The 21,998-nt window shown below is 38.4% G+C and overlaps 1 protein-coding gene across 7 annotated transcripts in view; it reads left to right on the forward strand.

The window, feature by feature from the left end:
- Positions 1-7,992: 7,992 nt before the first annotated feature.
- Positions 7,993-21,998, forward strand: part of Fggy (FGGY carbohydrate kinase domain containing) — a 511,054-nt gene continuing 497,048 nt past the window's right edge. For 3 of the 7 annotated variants that reach the window (XM_003464041.5, XM_063236603.1, XM_063236602.1), the window contains exon 1: positions 8,041-8,190. The gene's annotated coding sequence lies outside the window, so the exon portion shown is untranslated. Of the gene's footprint in view, positions 8,191-21,998 lie in introns of all 7 variants that reach the window. The other 4 variants (XM_063236600.1, XM_013146222.3, XM_013146225.3 and 1 more) reach the window with 4 other exon arrangements.

Consider the following 21,998-nt stretch of genomic DNA (forward strand, 5'->3'; position numbering starts at 1 on the left):
AGATTTAAAATGGAAAATAAAAGATGCATGAAGACATTAACATCTCCAGATCCAGTGTTTCCTGAATTTCACTCTCCTGTTGAGAGTTACCCAATTTTATGAGCTAATAAATTGCCTATTTGTTTAAGCAAGTTTTAATTATATTTTTATTTCTTACAACCTGAACTATTTGTCCAGAACTATTTTGTCCTTAATAATAAACCTCTATTTTGTCCAGAACTATTTTGTCCTTAATAATAAACCCTTCCTCCGTCCTCATATCATTCTCCAATCTCGAGAAGTTTTTAGGAAGTAAAGACAATAGGACAGAGAATATTTAAAAATACTTGAGAACATATAGTCAAATACATTCTTGGTTTTATATGTTAGGTAGAAGTGTTAGATCATAATTCTTTATTATGACATAAACTAAAAACAAAATTAACAAGATTCAGATCATGGGGAAACAACATTATAATGTCTGAGTATATAGCTCACTATCATTTTATTTCTACATATTGTCATACAAGATTTGATTGATATAAAGAATAAACCTTTGAAAGAACAATGCATTCTCCTTTAGTGGTGGAATATTCATTAAATAAAAAACTTTAATAGATGCTGTCATAAAAATTGACAAAAGTAGAATTTTTCTGGTTAAACATGTATGTGCACATCTGTGCAAATCTGGTTTTTGTGTGTCTATATATTTGACTGGTCTCTATATCTTAGTACATGTATGCTTAAATGTAAGTGTGTATGTTTCTCTTTTTATATGTGTGGTATATAAATGAGTGTGAGACCACAAGTGTAAGTATATACGTGTGTGTATATGTGTATGTGTATATGTGAGCATACCTGTATTTGTGTGACAATGTGTGCACATATTGTGTCACTATATTTGTGTCTATGTCTACATCTTTGTGTGCTGTGTGATGTCTTAGTTTGTATCCATGTGTGATTGTGAAGTACCTTGCTGAATATCAGTTGGTGTGCAAGTTCTATTGCTATGATTTGGGTATGCCACGAGTGCATACTCTGGGGGTTCATGTGTTGGAAGCTTGGGCCTATGTGCTATTGAAAGGTGGTAGAGCCCTTACGAGGTGAGGCAGAGTGAGAGGTGATGAGGTTGTGGGAGGTACTGTCTTAGTTGGGATTAATGTTGGACTTACAGAATTAGACCTTTGAGAGCAGATTGTTAGAAAACAAGGCTACACATAAAGTTGTTCTTTTTCTACATGCCGCTGCTTCTCTTTGTGCTTCTCTGTCATGTTGTGACATAGCCAGTTCTTTATACTCAGCCTCCAGTATTTGTGATAGTAAAATAAATCAGAGAAGTACATTTGCATGTGTATGTGTTTACCTGTTTGTGAAAATATGTGTATGTGCTTGTGCATATGTGAATATATTTATGTGGCTGCATGTGTTTGTGTTATGGTTTGTATTTAGATGTCTCTGTATGGCCTCGTGGATTCACAAGCTGGACCTTCAGAAGGACTGGATTACAAGAGCATCATAGCTGACTTGCCTCTAGCAGGATGGATCTGGTCAGAAGATGAGGTCCTTGTGGGCCCAATGTGGAAGGTTCCATCTTCCCAGCTCCTCCCTTGACTTGCTCTGCCTCTGCTCTCACACCACATGGTGCAAGTGGCTTCTTCTCCACCTTCCTCTGTGTCCTTCCGTCTACCTTGGAATGAGCTGACTGCATGAGCCAAAATAAGTCATTCTCCATTAAAATTATGAGTGTGTATAGAGAACCCTTTTCCATCCTTGTTGCAGTACAGGGAGGTTTATATTTGTAATCCCATGGGAAAGTTATTGGAATTCTAGTGAGTTAATTCCAATCTACCACTTCCAGTGCAACCCATGGTGAGAATAAAGACACTAAGACATATATACAGTTGTGGGGAGCCAAGGACCCTAACTCCAGCCCAGATGGTGGTTTACCAGAACAAAGCCCTTGACCCAGAGCCTTTCTCAGGTTTTATTAATTCTCCATGAGGGGAGTGACTTGGGGATGAACAACATTGGGAGTGGTGAGAAATACGTGACTGCCATGACTACTGTGAGCTGGGTTAGGTAGGAGGTCTGAGATCACTTCTGCAATATGCAGAGGGCAAGAAATGCAGAGTAATCTGCATAGTTTCTAATAACTTGGGGTCAGTGCTTCAGTTCTGATGTATAATCCTTTTTGCCCTGGGAAGCATAGCTTCTTTATCGAGGCTCAGTCCTGGCCCACCTCCCCATCCCACCCCGCTCAACTGATGCATTTGGGGAGCCAGTCGCTGGGTGGGGTAACACTGATCTCTGTGTATTTGCTTCAGAGATTACACATCAGCTTCTCAGCTAATCCAATTTACATTGTTTAAAAACAATTTAAGGGACAAGGAAATAACCTAGCCAGCTCTGTATATAACAATAGAAGCTTATCCAAAATGGAGACAGTTGCTCTTCTTTTCAATGAAAAGTTCCCCACAAATGTGGGATATTGTGTTTCAGGGACAGGAAAGGGACCAAGATACCTTTTATTTATGTGTATATGAACTAGGGGAAGGCAAAGCAATATTACCCTATTCTGTGCTTTGTGCAAATTAGAGAAAATTGCCCTATCCATGGCCACAGAGGAGCCCCACAAGCACAAGCCTTAGCAAATAGAGTGGGAACTGGATTTCAGCTCCACTGGCCTCTTCTCTGGTGTCTTGCAGCACAGAAAGACTTAGAAGGAGAAAGGGGTATTTTTGACATTCAGTGTTTTCTTCGCTGAGCAGCCCCTTCCTATTGAATCCAGTCTGAAAATCACCATTTGGAAATAGAATGTTATCAGAGGATTTCATGACAAAAGCATTACCCAGTCCATGTGTTGCAAGGGCTCCAGATGGCTTCTGTTTTGGTTTAGTCCCAAGGCCTGGAGCCCGCATTTCTAGCAGGGCTTGTCCATCTTCTTTCACAAGCCCAAGCCAGAGTTCTGCCTTGTCATCAGGTCATGGTCTTAACTCACTTCTATCACCTGTCACTTCATTGCAAAAAACAAGTGTTGGGGTTAACACTTCAAGGCTCATCACATAGTTTGCACTTTTACTAAAATGAGTCATAGCAAGAGGCTGTGGGGTTGTGATCAGATGGCATTAGGGGATGAGATATGGATGGTATGAAACTAGTGTAGATGATTCCAGGCAAGGATATAGACTTGGGACAGAGACAGCAGTTCAAACCTAGAGGAGAAAATCGGTGTCATAGTTCAAAGCCAGTAGGATTATACAGATTTACATTCATTCAAAGCCTCCATGTCCAGTATGAGTTGTCCACCTCAACTTCTCAGCAGAAACTTCCCTCCTCAGCCGTTTGAGGTAGTACTTTGTGAAAAATGACCTTGGGCAAGCTGCTCAAACTTTGCAAGCCTTTGTTTCTTCAGTAATAATCCCTACCCACTCACACGGTGGGTTGGGAAAAATGAGAAGATCCAGGGCTCAGCATGCAGCCAAAGTTAGTGCAGTCTTGCTTCCCCTTTTGTATTCTCTACTTTCTCTTCTTCTACTAGCTTTAGGGGACCCATAGCTCTTTATTCATGTTTTTTTGTGTGGCACCCATCTCTGGCCTAACACTTAGCAGTAAGCACTCAGTACTTGGTAGATATTTGTTGGATGAAGTCAGGTAGGTAAATGGAGGGCAAGGAAGTCATAAAATGAGCCAGAACACTTTTGGAGACTTTGCAAATGAATTAATGGCATTTTGTAGAGAGAAAAGAGTGGGGCTCTTGGTCATCTGTTGGGTTTTAATTTTTGTCCTGATACAATGGTGTGGATTTATAAGACAGCAAGTGTGTGCAATGAACTGGTATCTATTCCTGTCAAATGATCAAGTTTAAGGAAGGCTTAAAACATTTAAATTGTGGAAGAAAAAAAGAAAAATGAAGGAAAGGAAAAAACAAAAAAGAACCAAATCTGAATAGTAATGAGGAACTCAGCAGGCGGGTAAGGTTGGTTACACCATAATTATGTACTGTTAATTAACCACTTGCTTCTTCAGAGTGCTCTGCTAGTTGCTAAGATTACAAAGTAGAAGGCAGGGTTCTTGCCTTCCCTACCCTCAAGGCTTCCAACCTATGAAACTGAATTGGGGAGAAAAAAAAAGAACATTTTAAAACCAGCACTGATGGAGACTGAGGCAGTAGGACCTCAAGTTTGAGTCCTATCTGGGAAATTTATTGAGACTCTGTCTCAAAATACAAAATAAAAAGAGCCTTGGATTAGTCTCAGCAAAACACACACACACACACACACACACACACACACACACACACACCACACATACACACACACATAGTACTGAACACTATCTGTTTAGCCCTGCGCCAAGTGTTTAAAGATAATACGTCCAATATTCTCTGAGGTGAAACTAAGGTTCAAGTGGGTTTGGAAATGTCTCTAGTTCACTCATCAGTCAAGTGGGAGAAGAATGTAGGCCTGTGTCACTCACATGATCTTGTGATGCCTGCAGGACTGTCACAGAAGTAGGCAAAAAGAATAGTTATCATGACTAGAGTAGCTACCCTAGGTTCACCACCAGGTAACTAGTATTTGTTTATTGCTACAGGAATCTAGAAGAAAAGAGATTTGCTGAGGCCTCAGATAGAAGGAATTTTACAATGGAAGTAGAGTTTCAACTAGGAGCTGATGATAGATGCTGAATACAGTAAGAAAGAATGGTAAGAGTGGGGCCGTGCCCAGTGGGAGGACGCATGATTTGTGTAAAGGTGGGAAAATTCTCTCCTTCCAGTTTGTGAGTTTCTTTCTTTAATGTCTATTGCTGATTACAAGTATCAGGTAGACAGGGACAATGTCTGTTCAGTTCAGCATTTTTTCTCTAATGCCTAGAAGAGTAAGCGCTTAATGTATCTTTGTTAAATGAGCAGAAACGTGAATGTATGGATGAATAAATGAATAATGAATAATGATATCTACTTCTGTGTCATAGTTTAAAGCTCTCAGAAAAAATATCTTTTTTTTTTTCTGGTGAGGGGGTAGCTTGCTGATGTGGATATTTTCAGAGAATACAGTCAAAGAATCATAGGGCCTTTACACATCACCAGAGAGAGCACAAGGTCTCCGATCTGCCTCCTCCAACAGGAAGGAAATTACACAAGGCTCCAGTTCAGTTGGCTCCAGGCTTTCACAACCCAGCACTTTCTGTCTTGAGTAACTCTGATGTGCTGCTTTGCTGGTGTGACTTGTTGTGTGCCTAATGCAGTGACATGGCATGCCCCCCTACACTGCCCAGCAGTGACCTTGCAAGATGTCTAGACTTCCAAATAACTGAGTCTAAAAATTAAAGGCAATAACTCTTTAGGTGGAGTTTGGGAGAGAGGAGGAAAGGAAACAGATAGCTGCACTAATAGTTCCCAGATTTGCTATGTCCTACAATAAGGGAAAACACAGAGAACCAGAGGATATAAGGCCCAGCCTGACATGAAACAATGTACACATGGTTGGATAATATTTATAGCTTTTCAAAATGGGATCACCTATATCAGCTTTTCTATAGTGGAAATCAGGGAACTATAGATAACATTTACATTGTTATTTGCTATAGGAGTGAGGGAGAGAGAGAGAAAGAGAGACTGAGATCCTGGGGAGAAGTAGCTGAGATAGTGATCTGGGTTCTGTGGTTTAAGCCATTTGTGTGGCTACAACACAACAACAGAGCCTGGGGAACTTACAAAGAAAAGAGCTTTATTTCTCATTGTTCTGAAGGCAATGAAGTTCAGTGTCAATGAAAGTGTGCCTGGTAGCTGCTTTTTGCTGCATAAACTCATAGTAGAAAAGAAGAGTCCAGGAGAAGGCAATGTACAGCATTTGTACTGTTACAACAAACCCACTCCTGAGATTCCATCATTAACCCATTTGTGGGACCAATTAACTCAAGCCCTCACAGCCCTTCAGGGCGAACCATCTCCTATAACTGTGGCATCAGGGATTATGTTTCCAAAAGTTGCATTTTGCAGAGGGCCAGGGGCACATTCAAACTTCAGCAATGACAAATATGACCTCATAGCCCAGATCTATGGCAATCAGATTAGGAGTTTTTCTTCAAATTGCACTGTCACTTGCCTTGATGTTGGCTATTAGTTTGAATGTGCCTCTTGTCACAATCTTTCACTTCTGCAATGTTTCCAGTGTACTTTTAATATGGAGGACCAGGACAGAATAAATCAGAGGCTGATAAACTGAGGGTCCAATGCTTATTTTTGTGGATTAAATGAAACAGTCATATTTACTCATTTGTATTTTCTATGGCTACTTTTACAAAAGTTTACATTAACTATTATCTAGTCTTTTATGGATTGAGAACTGATCTCAGGCCCAATTGAGAATTTCACTCAGGCAACTTGGCTGTTTCATTTATACTGGACCTATTTCTGCATATCTCTTCTTACTTTATATGGTTGCTATACAAGTTCCAAGAACTGAGGAATATAATTCAGTTATGGCTTGGTTTCATGAGACAGAAAACATAGGATGAAAGGACAGTTTCTTTCTTTGATGGGGAAGTCTGGAAATGGCCAACTGGGTATTGGTCTGGTCTGGTGTGCATGGTGTTAGGAACTCATGTCCTCTTACCTTATAGCTTTGTCACGTGTAGTTTTTAATACTGAAGTCTTTACATTCTCCAAAAGAACTACTGGAGCTTAAGCTACTAGGCCCATTGATGAAGAAGAAACCAAAAACACAAACACATATAAGAGTCTAGAAACAAAGTGAACCATAGAGGCCAGACAGCAAATGCACACTAATTCACATTTAGCCAAGGTTAAACACCACTGCCACAGTTCACAAGGTGGCCAGCACATTCCATTTCCAGGGTACGGTTGGAAGACACGAGAGCAACATCTTGTATGTAATCAGCACTTAGCAAAGCCTTTTTGCATCTTTTATCACATTTGCTATTTATAATGCTCTGAAACGGTCCAGGCCTTGATGTCACTATCTCTGTTGTATGTTTGATACTCACTGTGTTAAGTAACAGATTGCAAAACCTGCAGCTAGTTCTTTAGATCGTTGTTAGAAATGAAAAGGTGAAATATTGTGGTGTCAAAGAAAGAACATGACTGCAGATCATGATTTCTGTCAGACATGTGCAAAGACAGTGAGCAGATCTTGTGCCCTTTGCTTCTCTGCCCATCATTAGCCCTCCTACCTGAGTCACCTTTTGCCCCAAAAGCATTGCATTTGCATTTTGTCCCCCAAACAGCAGAAAATCTTAACATATCCAGCATGTAAGTCCAGTACGATAAACTCATTGTTCCTACTGCCAAGTCTTACCTGTCACAACCCATGTGTTCGCAGAAAGTTGCTCTTTTACCTGTCACAACCCATGTGTTTGTGGAAAATTGCCTGTTTCCCTTCTTGGGTTACAAGGCTTTTGGACTTAAGACCACCAAGATACCTTCTAAATCTCTAGTTCTCTCTGCCTGGGTACTTGCCTTTTTAACGGAAAGAGCTCAGGTTGGACTTTTCTCTCTAACTGCCATTAGCTGTGCCCTGGAAACAGACGAAAGCGCCCCCAACCCCATCCTGACCTGCAGAACAGGGATAAGTAGCAGGTAGCTGGTTGGAAAGGTGAAGGGACTGAGGGCCGCCCCCACCAGACCCCACATCGCCCATATGCAGGGACCTATCCTGCAGATTTACACAACTTCAGAGTCCTGCAAGTCCTCAGCAGCAAGATGCGGCACAAAGCTAGCTCTTAGGCTTGTGAGCCTTCAGCGCGGGTTTGTTATCACTGACAGCCTGTAGCGATCCTCCAGCTCCGTGACCAGTGGAAAAGTCTAAGGACAGAAAATGGGTCAGGCACACACACCCATCTTGGGTGGCACACCCTGCCTGCCAGAGCTCCGCGAGTCACGTGCAGAGAGGACACTCCAGGTTGGAACAACCCTTAACCTCCCCCCCCCGCCCCCCTCAGCCCTTTAAATTGGGCTAGGACAGGGGAGGAGCCTGAACATGTCTGGGCAAGGTCTGGTTGGGTATGGGCCAATCCCGGGAGCTGTTGGAACGGCCAATCAGGACGTGCGTTACATTCCTGCCTGTGCGAGGCAGCGCACACCCGACGCGCCTTTTCTGAGGGGACGTAAGTGACAGTCCTGAGGCGCGTTTGCGGCCAGCTCGGCAGCACGCGTCTGAGTAGATTCCGTGTCGCGCTGCTTGCCTAGGGGTGCGTCCAGTCTCTGGGAGCCCCTCGATCCCTGCAGGGAAGCGTGCGCCACCTGGGGCAAGCCCCCCCCCCCGCGCTCCGCCCGCCCCGGGTCTGTGACCGGGTCTTCCGGCCCGCCGCGCCCTGGCCCCGAGGCGAGCGCGGGGCGGGGCGGGAGGCCGGGGGTCTAGAGCTTTACCCACCAGCCTTCTACCTAAGCGTCCGCGCGGCGCACAGTGGCCCCTTTCCCAGCCCTTGGCTCTTTTCCTCCCAAGCCCGTGTATTTTAAAGCTATCTTTGGCCCTAGAGCACAGGGTCTGCGCTGACCCGGAAGCGCACTCTTCTCAGTGCAGTGCGGGGCGCTGGGCTGGTGATGCTTTCCAGCTGCAAAGCTGGAAGAAGGAAATACCTAACACAGTGTAAATGCCCGTAAATAGCTGTCATTCTGTATGTTTAGTACAGATACAGTGTTTTTAATATGTGTATTTGTGCTTGAGTTCGCAGGTGTGGAAGACTGATATTGGTGTTTCAGGATTTGACTTGTTACTTAGCATAGTATCCTCCAGGTTCATTCATGTTATTGTACATAGGGCTTCCTTTTCAAACACTACATAATCTTTTATTGTACGTGTGCAACACATTTTCTTCATCTGTGAACATTAAATTGATTTTCATGTTCTGGCTATTGTGCATAATGCTGCAGTAAACATAGGAATGCAGGTATTATGATTGGAATTATTTTTCTTTTGGATATATACTCAGAAGATTCCTAGATAAATAGTAATTCTTTTAGTTTTTTGAGGAATCTTCATGCTATTTTCATGCTCTTCATGGCTGTATGAATTAATTTCCTAACAGAGTGTAACAGAGTTCTCTTTTTCTCCTTGCCAATGATTATTAATCTTTTGAAGTTTGGTAACAGCATCCTGAAAAAAGTGGGGTAATATCTCATTGTTTTTTTTTTAAATTTTACAAACAAAAAGTAGAAAAGATGATACAGACTTTTACAACAAAATAATAGATTAACACAGGTTAATATAGTCCATATTATCTTCAAAATAGTTGTTCAGATTACAAGATACAGTTATGAAAAAATGATCAAACCAACAGTGAAAGTACAAATTATTGTTATTTCTGAACTCCCAGATTAGTGGTATCTATCTTATATAAGATAGATAACATACTACACTATAAGTCTCATATAAGAGAAACCATGGAGTATTTAAACTTGCATATTATATATATATATATATATATAAAATCTTGTATCTGTCTATCTATCTATATATATATATATATACACACACACACACATACATACAAACTTTTTCCTTCTTTCTGCACTTTTCAGATAATTAGTGATGGTAAGTACCTTTTCATCTATTGAGTATTTGATATGTCTTTGAGAAAATATATATTCAGGTCCTTTGTCCAATTATTTAATTGTTGTTGTTAATGAGGTTGTGAGTTTCTTGTATATTTTGGGTTTAACCCCTTGTTGGATATGTGGTCTGTGAATGTTTTCTCACATCCCATAGGCTGTCTTTTCATTTTGTTGTTAGCTATGCTGTAGAAACTTTTAAAATTTTGCTTCAGTTTCTTTTAGTGTTTTATTTTTAAAATAATTGCTAAGACCAGTGTTGCATATGTTTTGTTCTAGGATATTTACAGTTTTAGATTGAGTTTATTTTTGTGTATAGTATAAGGGACCACCCTCATTCTTTCAATGTACATGTCCAGTTTTCCCACCACCATTTTCTGAAGAGCCTATCCTTTCCTTTTTTGTGAATTAAAGAAAATTATTAGTACAATACATGTTTGCAGTGCATAATTATTACATTAATTATAGGGAATTGGTACACATACATGACACATCTTAATTCCTTTTACTTCTTGCCTTTCTATCCATCCCCCTTCTTTCATCACTTGGGCCCTGTCTTGTTTATTTTTCTTTTGTTGGTAAGACAAAATATCCGAGTCCAAAATTAGGGAAAGAAAGGTTTATTTAGCTCATAGTTTGTGGAGATTTCAGTCCATAATCTGGGTCCAAAGCAGCAGGGTGGCTTATGGCAGAGGGCAAAAGTTCATGATGACAGAAAAACAGTAAAAGCAACAAAAGCAAAAGGGAAAAGTGGGAAAAAAGACTTTTTCTGTTCCTTGTATTGTATGAAGGGCATACCTGACCAAGGGTGGGTGTTGCACCCATAACCATAATCCCAGTCCTAGCCAATGAACCAATCACAGACTAGATTTAACTTCCTCCATGGCTGCATGAGGCTTTGCAGGGACATCTAGACACAAATCTGTTTTGGTTACTTTTCTCTTGTTGCTGAGGTGAAATACTTGATGTCTAAAATTAGGGTTAGAAGGGCTTTTTAGCTTACAGTTTGTGGAGGTTTCAGTCCATAATCAGCTGGTTCCAAGGCAGTGTGTTTTAGGGGCAACTGTTCATGGCAGTGGACAGCAGCAGAAGCAACAACAGCAAATGGGAGGAGTGAGAGAGCAAGCCTCTGTCCTCTCTTACATTGTATGTAGGCTACCTACTTCTAGGCCAGGTGTAGCAGTCACACTCACAATCCTAGACAATGAATCAAATCATAAACTCTAGATTCAGCCATCTCCATGACTGCATGAGGCTTTGGGGGGAACATTAGACACAAATCATAACAGTTCCCTTCCCATTTGTAAAAAGACTTATCTTCCTGTTTCTTATTATCTTTTATTTTGTTCTTTAATTTATGTATACTTTGGGTTTCTCATATTAGAGAAACCATGAAGTATTTAAAGTTGCGTGTCTGATTTGTTTTACTTAATGTAATGGTTCCAAGGTGCATCAATTGGAACCTATATATCACTCACTCTTGCTGTTGTTTGTAGCAGTTAGTACTCCATTTTCTTTGTCCATTCATCTGTTGATGAACATACAGGGTGCTTCCAAGATTTAGCTATTATGAATTGTGTTGCTAACATGGCTATCTAGATTTTATCTTATTGCAAAAAAAATGACATCAAAAAATCAAATAACATGCTGGTGAGGCTGTGGGGAAAAAGGAATCCTTCTAAACTGTTGGTGGGAATATGAACTAGTACACCACTATGGAAATCAATATAGAGATTCCTCAAAAATCTGAGAATAGAAGTTAGTTTGAACTCAGGTATTCCCCTTCTCAATATCTTTCCTATAGTAAACTGTTGGTTACTTTGTTGAAGATTAGTTGACTATGTTTGTGTGGTTTATATCTGGATTCTATTGATTCATGTCTATTTTTGTGCCAGTGCCATGCTTTAATTACTATGGCTTTGTGATATAATTAGAAATCAGAAAGTGTGATACCTCCAGTTATTTTTTATTCTAATGATAGTTTTGGTTACTGTAGTCTTCTGTAGTTTCGTATGAATTTTAGGGTTTTTTTCTCTGCAAAATGCTATTGTAATTTCAAAGGGATTGCATTAAACTGGAGTTTGCAATTGGGTACTACTATGGAAAAAATGAAATTTCATAACAAAATAATGGGATACTAATTGTCAATACATTACATATTGTTTTCTTCAATGTAACTACTCGGAGTACAAGATTTGGACATGAAAAATTCCCCAAATGATATTGGTATGAATCTTTCTTTTTAGTGAACTAAGAGAAGCTAGTAGTATCACTAAGTTACATTTGTTTTATTCCTTTTCTTTTCTTCCACCCTACCTAGTTCTGCTTCCCTTTTGAACAATTTCCTCCCATTTCACAGTATCTATTCTATATTTGACCCTTATTTACTCTTTCAGTTTCTTACACCAGGGAAACGATATGATCTGGCTTTGAACTCAAGGGATCCTCCTGTCTCAGCCTCCCAAGGCTGGAATTACAAGTGTTCACCATCACACCCGGCAGACAATATGATGTCTACACGAGTCTGACTTATTTCACTTATTTCAATCATCTCTAATTATATCCATTTATGGTTTATCTTTCTTTATGACTGAGTGGTGTTCCACATAAAAAGAACTACATAGTTTTTATCCATTACTTGGTTGATGGACATTTGGGTTGGTACCAATATTTAGCGATTAAAAATTGTGCTGCTATAAACATTAGTGCACATACATTGCTGTGGCATGATGTTTTTAATTCTTCTGGGAAGATACCCACAGAGGGTGTAGCTGGGTGGAATGGGACTTCTAATCCTAGTTTTTTTTTTTTTTTTTTTTTTTTTTGAGGAAACTTCATACTGATTTTCATAGTGTTTGTACCACTCTGCATTCCCACCAACTCTGGAAAAGTGTTTCTTTTTCCCCACAGCCTTCCAGCATTTGTTATTTCTTGATTTTTTGATAATAGCCATTCTTTCTGGAGTAAGATCAAGTCTCAGCATTGTTTTAATTTGCATTTCTTGAACATTTTTTCATATATTTATTTACTGTTTGTATTTCTTAGTCTGAGGATTGTGTATTGATCTCATATGCCCACTTTTGGATTGGGCCTTTTAATTTGGGGGAGTCTGGTTTTTTCCAGTTCTTTATATGTTCTAGATAGAAGTTCTTTCTTTGAGGGACACTTCCTAAAATATTTTCCCACTCTGTGATATTGTAATCCAAATATTGAATATTATAATCCAAGTATTATGATCTCCCTCACAATCCAGAAAGTTATATTTGTAATTCCATTGAAATGTTATTGGAATCTCAGCAAATTAATTCCAATCTATCATCTCCAGTGCAACCCACAGTGTGAGTTAAGACACCAAGACATATTCAAAGTTAAGGGTAGGGGTCCTAAACCCAATCTAAGTGAGGATATATGGATAAAGGCCTTGATCCAAAGCCTCTCCTAGAATTTATTATCTCATAAAGAAGGGAGTGGTTCAAGTGGTTCAAGTGACAGTGAGGATGGTGGGAACTATGTGAATAACTTGAACTGGCTAGCCAGGTGGGCAGTAAGGCATCTTTGCAATATGCAGGAAGAAAGATATATAGGATGAATCTACATAATTAAGGTAGTGTCAGAATTGTTTTAAGAGGCTGTTGTTTCATTTTCTGATACATAAACTTTTGTGCCCTGGGGAGTCATATCCTCTTAGTTGGAGGTTGGTACCCAGCTGATATTTCTGGAGCTGGCTGGCTCTGTCATCCCACTGCATTCAGTCATTTACAGAGAGCACACTATGTGAGAAAATAGGAAACTGTCGGTTGCCCTCTAGGATTATGTATCAGTTCCTTGGCTAACCTTACTTGCATCACTTAGAGCCAGTTGAAAGAAGGCAATAGCATAGACTGCTCTATACATATTTGTATATGGAAATAAGACTTGATTTAACTAATGTTCCAACAATTGTTCTGCATTCAAGGAGAGGAGCTCAGGTAGTCTTCTACACTGTAGGTTGTCTTTTTCACTTTTTGTTATTTCTTTTGCTGTACAAAAGCTTTTTAATAAGGTGAGAGCTCAGTTGTTAATTTGGTTTTTGTTCATGAACTCTTGGCCTACTCCTGTATCCTCGAGATTTCTACCTATTTTCTCTTCTAGCAGATTTACTGTTTCTGTTTTAATATTTAGTTTTGATCCATTTTGATTTTAGTTTAGTGCATGGTGATAGACATGACTGTACTTTTAGCCTTTAGCATGTGGAAAGCCAGTTTTTTCCAATTCCTTTTTTTTTTTTTTGTACTGGGGATTGAATTTACGACCTTGTACTTGCCAGGCAGGGACTTATACCACTGAAATCCCTAGCCCTCTTGTACCATTTATTAAAGAAGCTATCTTTGTTCTAGTAAACATGTTTGGCCCTTCTGTCAAAGATAAAGTGACTGTGTTTGGAGTTTTGTCTGCATCATCTAATCTGTTTTACTGATCCTTAAGTTTATTTTTTGTGAATACCATGCCCATTTTATCATAATAACTTTGTAGTATAATTTCAGATCAGGAATTATAATGCCCCCTGCATTGCATTTGTTGCTGAGAATTGTTTTTGTTGTTCTAGGTCTCTTCAGGTTCCAAATGAATTTTAGGAATGTTTTCTCTTGTTCTGTGAGATAGGTTAATGGTATTTTGTTTGGGATTGTTTTAAATCTGTATAACAGTTTTGGGACTATGGCCATTTTCACAATGTTCATTCTTCCTATGCATGAGTAAGGGATGTGTTTCCATTTTCTGATATCTTTTTCAGTCTCCTTTTTTCAGAGCACTGTAATTTTCAATGTCTTGATTTTTATTTCTTTTATTAGATCTATTCCTAAATATTTCAGTTTTTGGGATGCTGTTGTGAAGGGTGTGGTTCCCCTAATTGTTATGACTTGTTGCCTGGGTGGAAGGATGGTGGGAGGATGAGAAAAATAAAGAAGAGATGAAAGCTGGGGTCAGGTGGAGCCCTTACCCTCTTGATAGAAGGAAAGGATCTGGCCCCTCACTGCAGAGGCATTTGTTTATACATTTTAGCAACTTAATGTCATGTGAAACCCTGTTGTCCCAGCAACCCACTGTTCAGATTGTCTTGTGGCTAAGTGTTTTCTTTGCTGAAGCAGCTTTTTCACCTAGCTTTTCCCTAGCACTCTTTGTTCTTGGGATGGCCATGCTGTAGCCCTACTCCTGTGGTTAATTTCTAGCTGCAGTGGCTCCCAACATATCCCTCTCTTTTGTTCTGTTGTTACACAGGATGGATGGTCTGTTGAAGCTAGCAGAGCTGTTAGGAGACCTCCAGCAATTTAAACCCTTTACAGTTCATTAATGTGTAACAATAGACAGTTACCAGTGTAGCCAACAATTGTCACAAAGTGTTAGTGAGTTGAGCTTCCTTTATAGTTAACATACCACTAGGGAATGTGTTATACTGTTCAAGTTGTACTTTTCTGCAGGATATTCAAGACCAAGTTAAGGTGAGACCTGTATTACAAGTTAAGATGAGACCTGTATTATAATGAGTTTTTTGTTATTTATCAAGGTTAGTTAAGTTTCTTCAGGAACCATGCATAGCACCTTATAGCCTTACTGTCAGTGTCAGCTCTCTGGATGAGTCATGGCCATTGCTTGACCAAGTTGCTTTCTACGAAAGCTTGAAAGATTTTTTCTCCTGGTGATTTTCCTTTAGGCACATCACACACTAATGATCATGTTCCTCTGTGGTCTCACAGTCTCCTTGATTAGAAGATTAGGGTCTGACTGAGTATTGAATGTTACATCAGAGGTTCACTAATGTCCTGGGTCTTTACTGACTTTGGAGTGCTAGGCTCAAAAAATTGTTTATCCTCTTAGCCCATCTATCTCTCTTAAGTTTTGGTCTCTAAACCTCAGTTGTTGAACACCAGAAGAAAACAGTACAGCATAGTAGAGGCAGTAAACTTGATATTATTCTTATCTAAATATAAATCATCTTATTAAATTGAACTGTTATTCCTATTAACCATGAATATTTTAACATGAGTACCTGTAGAATGTTAAGAAATAATTGCATAGTTTACACAGAAAATTAGAAGTCAAAATTGTATACAACATTATAGCATGACAATCATGATGGCATTTTGTAACACACTTGAATTTGCATTTTGACATAAAATAGCTCCTTTTAGTCATCCCTATCTAATACATAAAAAGCTTTTATCTAACTTGATTTCATTTAGTGGGATATACATCTCATAAGCATTTGTTATAGACAGAGGTTGAATCTGAAACAAAACTGTCAACATAATCCCTGTTTTACATTTTTGAAGATCTGTACATCTGGAAGCATGAATACACCATGAGGTTAATAACAATCATTTGTCATAACCATATGAAACCTTTGTATGGGCATCCTTAGACCTTACTGTATTATTTCTTTTGATGATGATCATGTGAACATATTACAACAAACAGAAAATCTTGGGAGAAGTATGAACATTCAGGCACATGACCAGCTATTCCAATTTCATGTAGGGTTTTTTTTTTTTTAACCATGATTAACTTGTTAAATGCTTTTTCTGCATCTTTATAGATAACCATGTCATTTTTGTCCTTGGCTTAGTTAATATGATGCATTACATTTATTGATTGGGTATGTTGAACCATCTCTGAATCCTTGGGATGAATCTTACTTAGTCATAGTATATAATCTTCTTGATGATTTTCTGCATTCTGTTTGCTAATATGTTATTGAGGATTTTTGCATCTGTTTTCATTGCGGAGATTGGTCTGTAGTTCTCCCTTTTTGGTTTGGTCCTTCTCTGGTTTTGGTATGAGGGTAATGCTTGCTTGCCTTTGAATTTCATTAAAAATTTTCAGCATTAGTGGTATCAGTTCTATAAATTTCTTGGAGAATTCAGCACTGAGTGCATCAGGACCTGGTCTTTGTTGGTAAAATTTTAATTACATTTGCAATTTCAGTGATACTAGGTTATTTAGAATTTTTATTTTTTGATTCAGTTTGACAATACATATGTGTCAAGGAATCTGTGCATTTCTTCTGTGTTTTCTATCTGATTAGAATTCACATGCTTTAAGTAGGTGTTGATGATCTGTATTACTGCAGGATCTATCGTGATCTCTCCCTTTTCATTACTTATTGCTTGAATTTGAGTCTTTTTTTTTTACAACTCCTTTTGATAAGGTTGAGTGGTGAGGTATGAAAATTTTATTTAATCTTGTAAAGAACCATTTGGTAAATTCATAGATTCTTTGTATTGGTTTCATTGCCTCAGTTGCATTATTTTGTGCTCTTTTGTTATGGTTAACACATTGTATCAATTCGAATAGTTTAGAAATTTAATTGAGAGACTCAGCAGGGAGTCAGGATCCTTACTTTGTAAATATCCTCAGCCTGTGCAAGAGGAGGCAATGGGGTTTTGTGAATGCCTACACCCACTCTGGAGAAGGTGTGGCCCATGTACAGTGTAAGTGCTCTTGTTACTTTGCCTCTTCTGCCATCTTGAAGTGTTGCCACTTGCCATGCTGCTCTGCCTTAGAGCCAGCCGAGAATAGACTGAAACTTCCCCAACCTGTGAGCTAAATAAACCTCTCTTTCTCTAATTTTGGTTATCAGGTATTTTGTCCCAGCATTGAGAGAAAACCCAACCAAGACTCTTTATAGTTTCCATTCTACTAGGAGATTTGAGTTTAGTTTGTTCTTTTTCTGGAAGTTTGAGATTTGACATTAGGTTGTTTATTTGAGGTTGTTCTGTTTTCTTATTGCTATTAATTTCCCTCTTTGGAGTACTTTCATTGTGTCCCGTAAATTCTGGTATGTTTTATTGGTATTACTGTTTAATGTAGATAGTGTTTAATTTCTTCTTAATTTTCTCAGCGCCAATTGGTTGTTCAGGAGGATGTTGTTTAATTTTATATGTATATGTAGTTCTTGTAGTTTCTTTTGCTGTTGATTTCTGATTTCATTGCAGTATATTCATATAATATATATTGGTTGATTTCAGTTCCTCTGCATTTACTTACGCATGTTTTATGGGCTTATATATGGTCTGTTTTGGAAAATATACCATGTGTAGCTGAGAAGAATGTGTATCCTGATGTAATAGGCTGGAACACTATAAACATCCACTGAGTCCATTTGTTTACAGTTTTGGTTTAATTCTGGTATTTTGTTGTTGTTGTTGATTTCCAATCTAGTTGATCTATTTAATTGTGAGAGTGGGGTAGTAAGGTTCCCCATTACAAATGTATTAATGATTATTTTATTTTTCATTTAGGTTATTATTTGTTTTATGTAGTTAGGCATATTGGTATTTGGTGCATATATGGAATTTTCCTTAACAATTATGTAGTGACTTTCTTTGTCTCTTTTGATCAGTCTTGGCTTGAAGTTCCCATTGTCTGCAAATAGAATAGCTACCCCTACTTTTTTCTGGTTTGCTGTGGCATGGAGTATTGTTTTTCATCCTTTGATTTTTAGCCTACGAATTTATTTTTGAGTTAAATGTATTTCTTGAATGCAGCAGTTTGTTGGATCTTGCTTCTTGATATATTCTCTCAGTCTGTTTCTTTTGATTGATGAGTTGAGAGCCTTTATATTGATGCTTATATATAACTGATATATATTGCCTTATCTTTTTCATGTTATTTCCTCTTGCTGGCTCCTTGTTTTTCCCTCCTTTTTAACTGCTTGTCTTACCTGGTGGGTTTCTTTCTCTTGGTGTTCTCACGCTTGTGGTCTTCATTTTGTCTTTCTGATAAAACCTTCAGAACATTCTGAAGAGTTGGTTTGGGATCATCAGTTTCTTCAGTTGTTGTTTTTATGCAAGTATCTTATTTCTTCATTGATTTTGAATGATAGTTTTGCAGATATCAATCTGGGTTGGTGAGTATTTTCTTTCAGGGCTTGAAATGCCTCTTTCCAAACTTTTCTTGATTTGAGGGTTTGTGTTTAGAAGTCTACTGTGATGCTCGTGGCCTTTCCCTTATAGGTATATTTTTCTCTAGTCATTAAGATTCTGTTCTTATGCTGAATTTCTAGAATCTTGGTTATGATATGCCTTGGTTATTTTGGTCATGGCTCTCTGGATTTGTGTGTGGTTAATGTATTTGTATTCTTTATCCATGTTTGGAAAGTTTTCTCTCATTATTTCTGTGAAGAGGTTTTTTTTTTTTAATGTTTTTTGCACTGTCTCATTTTCTCACTGTTTCTAGTTAACCTGATGTGACTCATTTTGCTTCATCTTGTAGCTGTTAGATTGATTTTTTCATGGTATCTTACTGGTTTTCAGATATCTTTTCATGGTGAGTAGCTGAAATCCTGTCTTCTAGATTTGATATTTTACCCTTAACTTAATTCACCAAGTTGCATATACTTTCAGTGGAGTTTTTAATCTCCTAGATTTCTGTTTGGATTTGTCTTAAGATTTCTATTTCTCTCCTATGTTGGACATTCATGGTTTGAATCATTTTGTTGAGCTCCGCTTTTTTTTTTTTTTTTTAAATTGTGTCTGCTTTAATGTTTCATTTTGGTCTTCATTTCTTTTTGCACCTTAAAGATTATATTTTCTAGAGCCATTTCCATTTATTTTTTTCAGTTGAGTTTCTGTCATTTCAGAAAGTTTCATTACTAACTGCAGTTGGACAGAGCATTATATATATGTATTTGGTCTAAATGTAGCTCAAGTTCAATGAGTTTTTTTTGTGTGTATTTCCTACTTTAGATCTACTAATATGGATTATTTAGGTGATCTGGTATTTGCTGTATTTCCAATTACTATATCCTTTTGAATTATATGATTATACAATGTTATGAGGATAGTTGCTCATTCCATGGATTCCAAGAAGCAGAGAGTGAAGGAAGGAGCATAGACAAACCCTTTTCAGGCTATTCCTCTAGTTACATACCTCCCATTATATACAAACCTCCTTCCAGTTATGCACCAACCGACAGCCCCAACTCCAACAGCCCAGTTAGCTTTGTATAGCACTCCCATGATCTAGTGACTCCAGAAGTCCTACCTCTGGACGTATGGGCCTTTTGGGCAATGTTCAAGATCTAAACCATAATATCATTCCACTCTCTCCCAACCTGGAGTGTTTTTGCTAAGAATTCTACTGGTTCTGTGGTAGAGTTTCTTTTGTATTTGATAAAGTCTCCTTTTTCTGCTACTTTAGAGTTTTTCTTTTCTTTTTTTTTTATTTTTGACAGCTTGACTATATGTTTAGGAGAAGTCCTTTTTGGGATGAATATGTACGAGGCCTTTGTGAAGCCTTGAGGGTCATGTGTCTGAATGTGCATCTTTCTCCCAAGATTTGCTGTTTTTGGCTGTCATTTCTTTAGAATTATCTGCTTGCTTTCTTCTCATTTTGAAACTTCACTGAGACTTTTGAATATATAGGCTTATAGTTTTTATCTAATTGGATTATTTTTGGCTGTTAAGTCTTCCAATTTTTTGGACTTCTGCTTTGTCCTCTTTTTCAGGGGGCTCCCATTTTATATCCATTAGGCCTCTTATAGTTGTCCCATAGCTTGCTGATGCTCTCTTCCATTTTAAAAATCTTTTTCCTATCTTTGGTATTTTTCTTTTGGCTTTTGCTTTAAGCCTTGTTAGGTAGTCCTAGAGTAGTGTTAATTCAGGGCTACATCTTGTTATTGATGTTAAACCCTTCTGTACTATACCTAGAACCCTATAAGCTGTGAAGTTTTCTGCTCTGGATGGTGTGAAGAGGACTGTTTGTACCTCCATTTGAAGTGCACTGATGTCATTCTCATGCTTTCTGGACCTCTGCCTCAGTTTCTTCACGTGGATACAGTGGCTGGCACTCTCCTGAACACCTGAGGAGCACTGTTAGCAGTTCTTTGGAATTCTCCCTTTGTGCAGCTTGGCTTTGTCTCGTACTATGCCCTGGATTCTAAGCCTTTCTGTTGTTCCATAGAGTCTCCGCATTGTGTCCTTCATGCAGGGAGACTGCTAGGGTTGGCCTGTGTCTCCCATTCTGTGCCATGATCTGCACATATTTTCCAGGCATTCAGCTTGAGCAGTTTCACTCCCAAACCCTCTTTTCTCTGGGATTACTGTATTTTGTTGTCTGATGTTTACTGTTCTGAGAACATTTATTTCCTATATTTTTTTTATTTTTGTACACCGGCAAGATAAAGATGCTTCCTGTTTTTCTACTTTGGCTGGGAGTAGAAGTTTTCAGATTTTTTGAAGAAAATGTGAAAAGAGACTATTTGAGGGTATGAAGAAGGGATTTTGAGGTACCCAGTCACTACTAGCAACCAGGAACTTTACTTTATTAGACTTGGAAGGCATGGTGCAGAAAGCATGTTAGGAGGAAACATAAGATACCTTCAGATAGGATACTTGTCAATAAAGGAACTACTCAGTAGATGAGGGCAACCTGTATGCCTGAGACTCATAACAATATGCTTGTTATATCCCTAGATTTGAAGACTAGCAGAAGAATAGTGGTCAGCTATGAATAACTTGACCATAGGATCAGTAACATCTTCTAGATTTCTGACTATCCTTCTGGGTATTGTGGAGTCACTCATTGAGAAAGGAAGAAAGAGGAAATAGTATGCTTGGGAGAAATAAGTTTCTTGGGGGAAGAGAAATTCTGATTATTTCCTTCCCAGACAAAGAAATTTCTTTGGGGGCTCCTGTAGTCTCTGAATCATCTGAAATTATTTAGGATGTTCTTATTAACAGGAATGGTTCAGTGAAATAGAGTTTGTATAGCAGATGAATATATAGAAATGTTTATATGAGAAGGTTTAGAGAGAATTGGGAATAAGAGATAGAGATCATTTAGGCTAAAGTTAGTACCAGTTCCTTGGCTGTGTAGATTTGAGGCTTTGGTATGTTATTATCTGTTGCAAACTATACTGAGATCTGAGTTGTTTAAATTCCACTAACTGGCCATGGGGGAGAGAGTAAAAAGGGAGTTAGTTTTTGATTGGATGGAGGGGATGAAGGTTAAGATGAAAACAGTCTATAAAATCAAGAATGATTTCAACAGATCAAACTCTATAGTTTACCAGATTTTAGGATTGTAGAATTGTGTGTTAGAATAGACTATGTTGGGATTTTTAAAAATTGCCCTGTGACGTAGATAAAAGTACACAGGATTAAAAGCTTTTATTACTGTTCATTGGCTCTGTGACCTCAGGCAGGTGACCAAACTGCTCAGAACCTTAGCTTCTTATGTAATAAATTGAAGACCTCTCTAGTGTTGTAGGCAGTATTAGTGAAGACATATGTAAAGTCACCAGTATCACTGCCTGCCATAGAATAAATGTTCAAAGAAAATTTATTGATTCAGGATGAAGGCTAGTTCAAAGTATAAGTAAGTTTAAGAAACATTTGGATTCATGTGAATGTACACACTGATAAAATACAGAGAACACTGCTTTCTAAGTGAACTCCTAAGAGAAGGGCGC

The sequence above is a fragment of the Cavia porcellus genome, unplaced genomic scaffold (assembly GCF_034190915.1).
Source record: "Cavia porcellus strain 051 isolate PalLab524CR breed Dunkin Hartley unplaced genomic scaffold, mCavPor4.1 scaffold_25, whole genome shotgun sequence".
Classification (NCBI taxonomy): domain Eukaryota; kingdom Metazoa; phylum Chordata; class Mammalia; order Rodentia; family Caviidae; genus Cavia; species Cavia porcellus.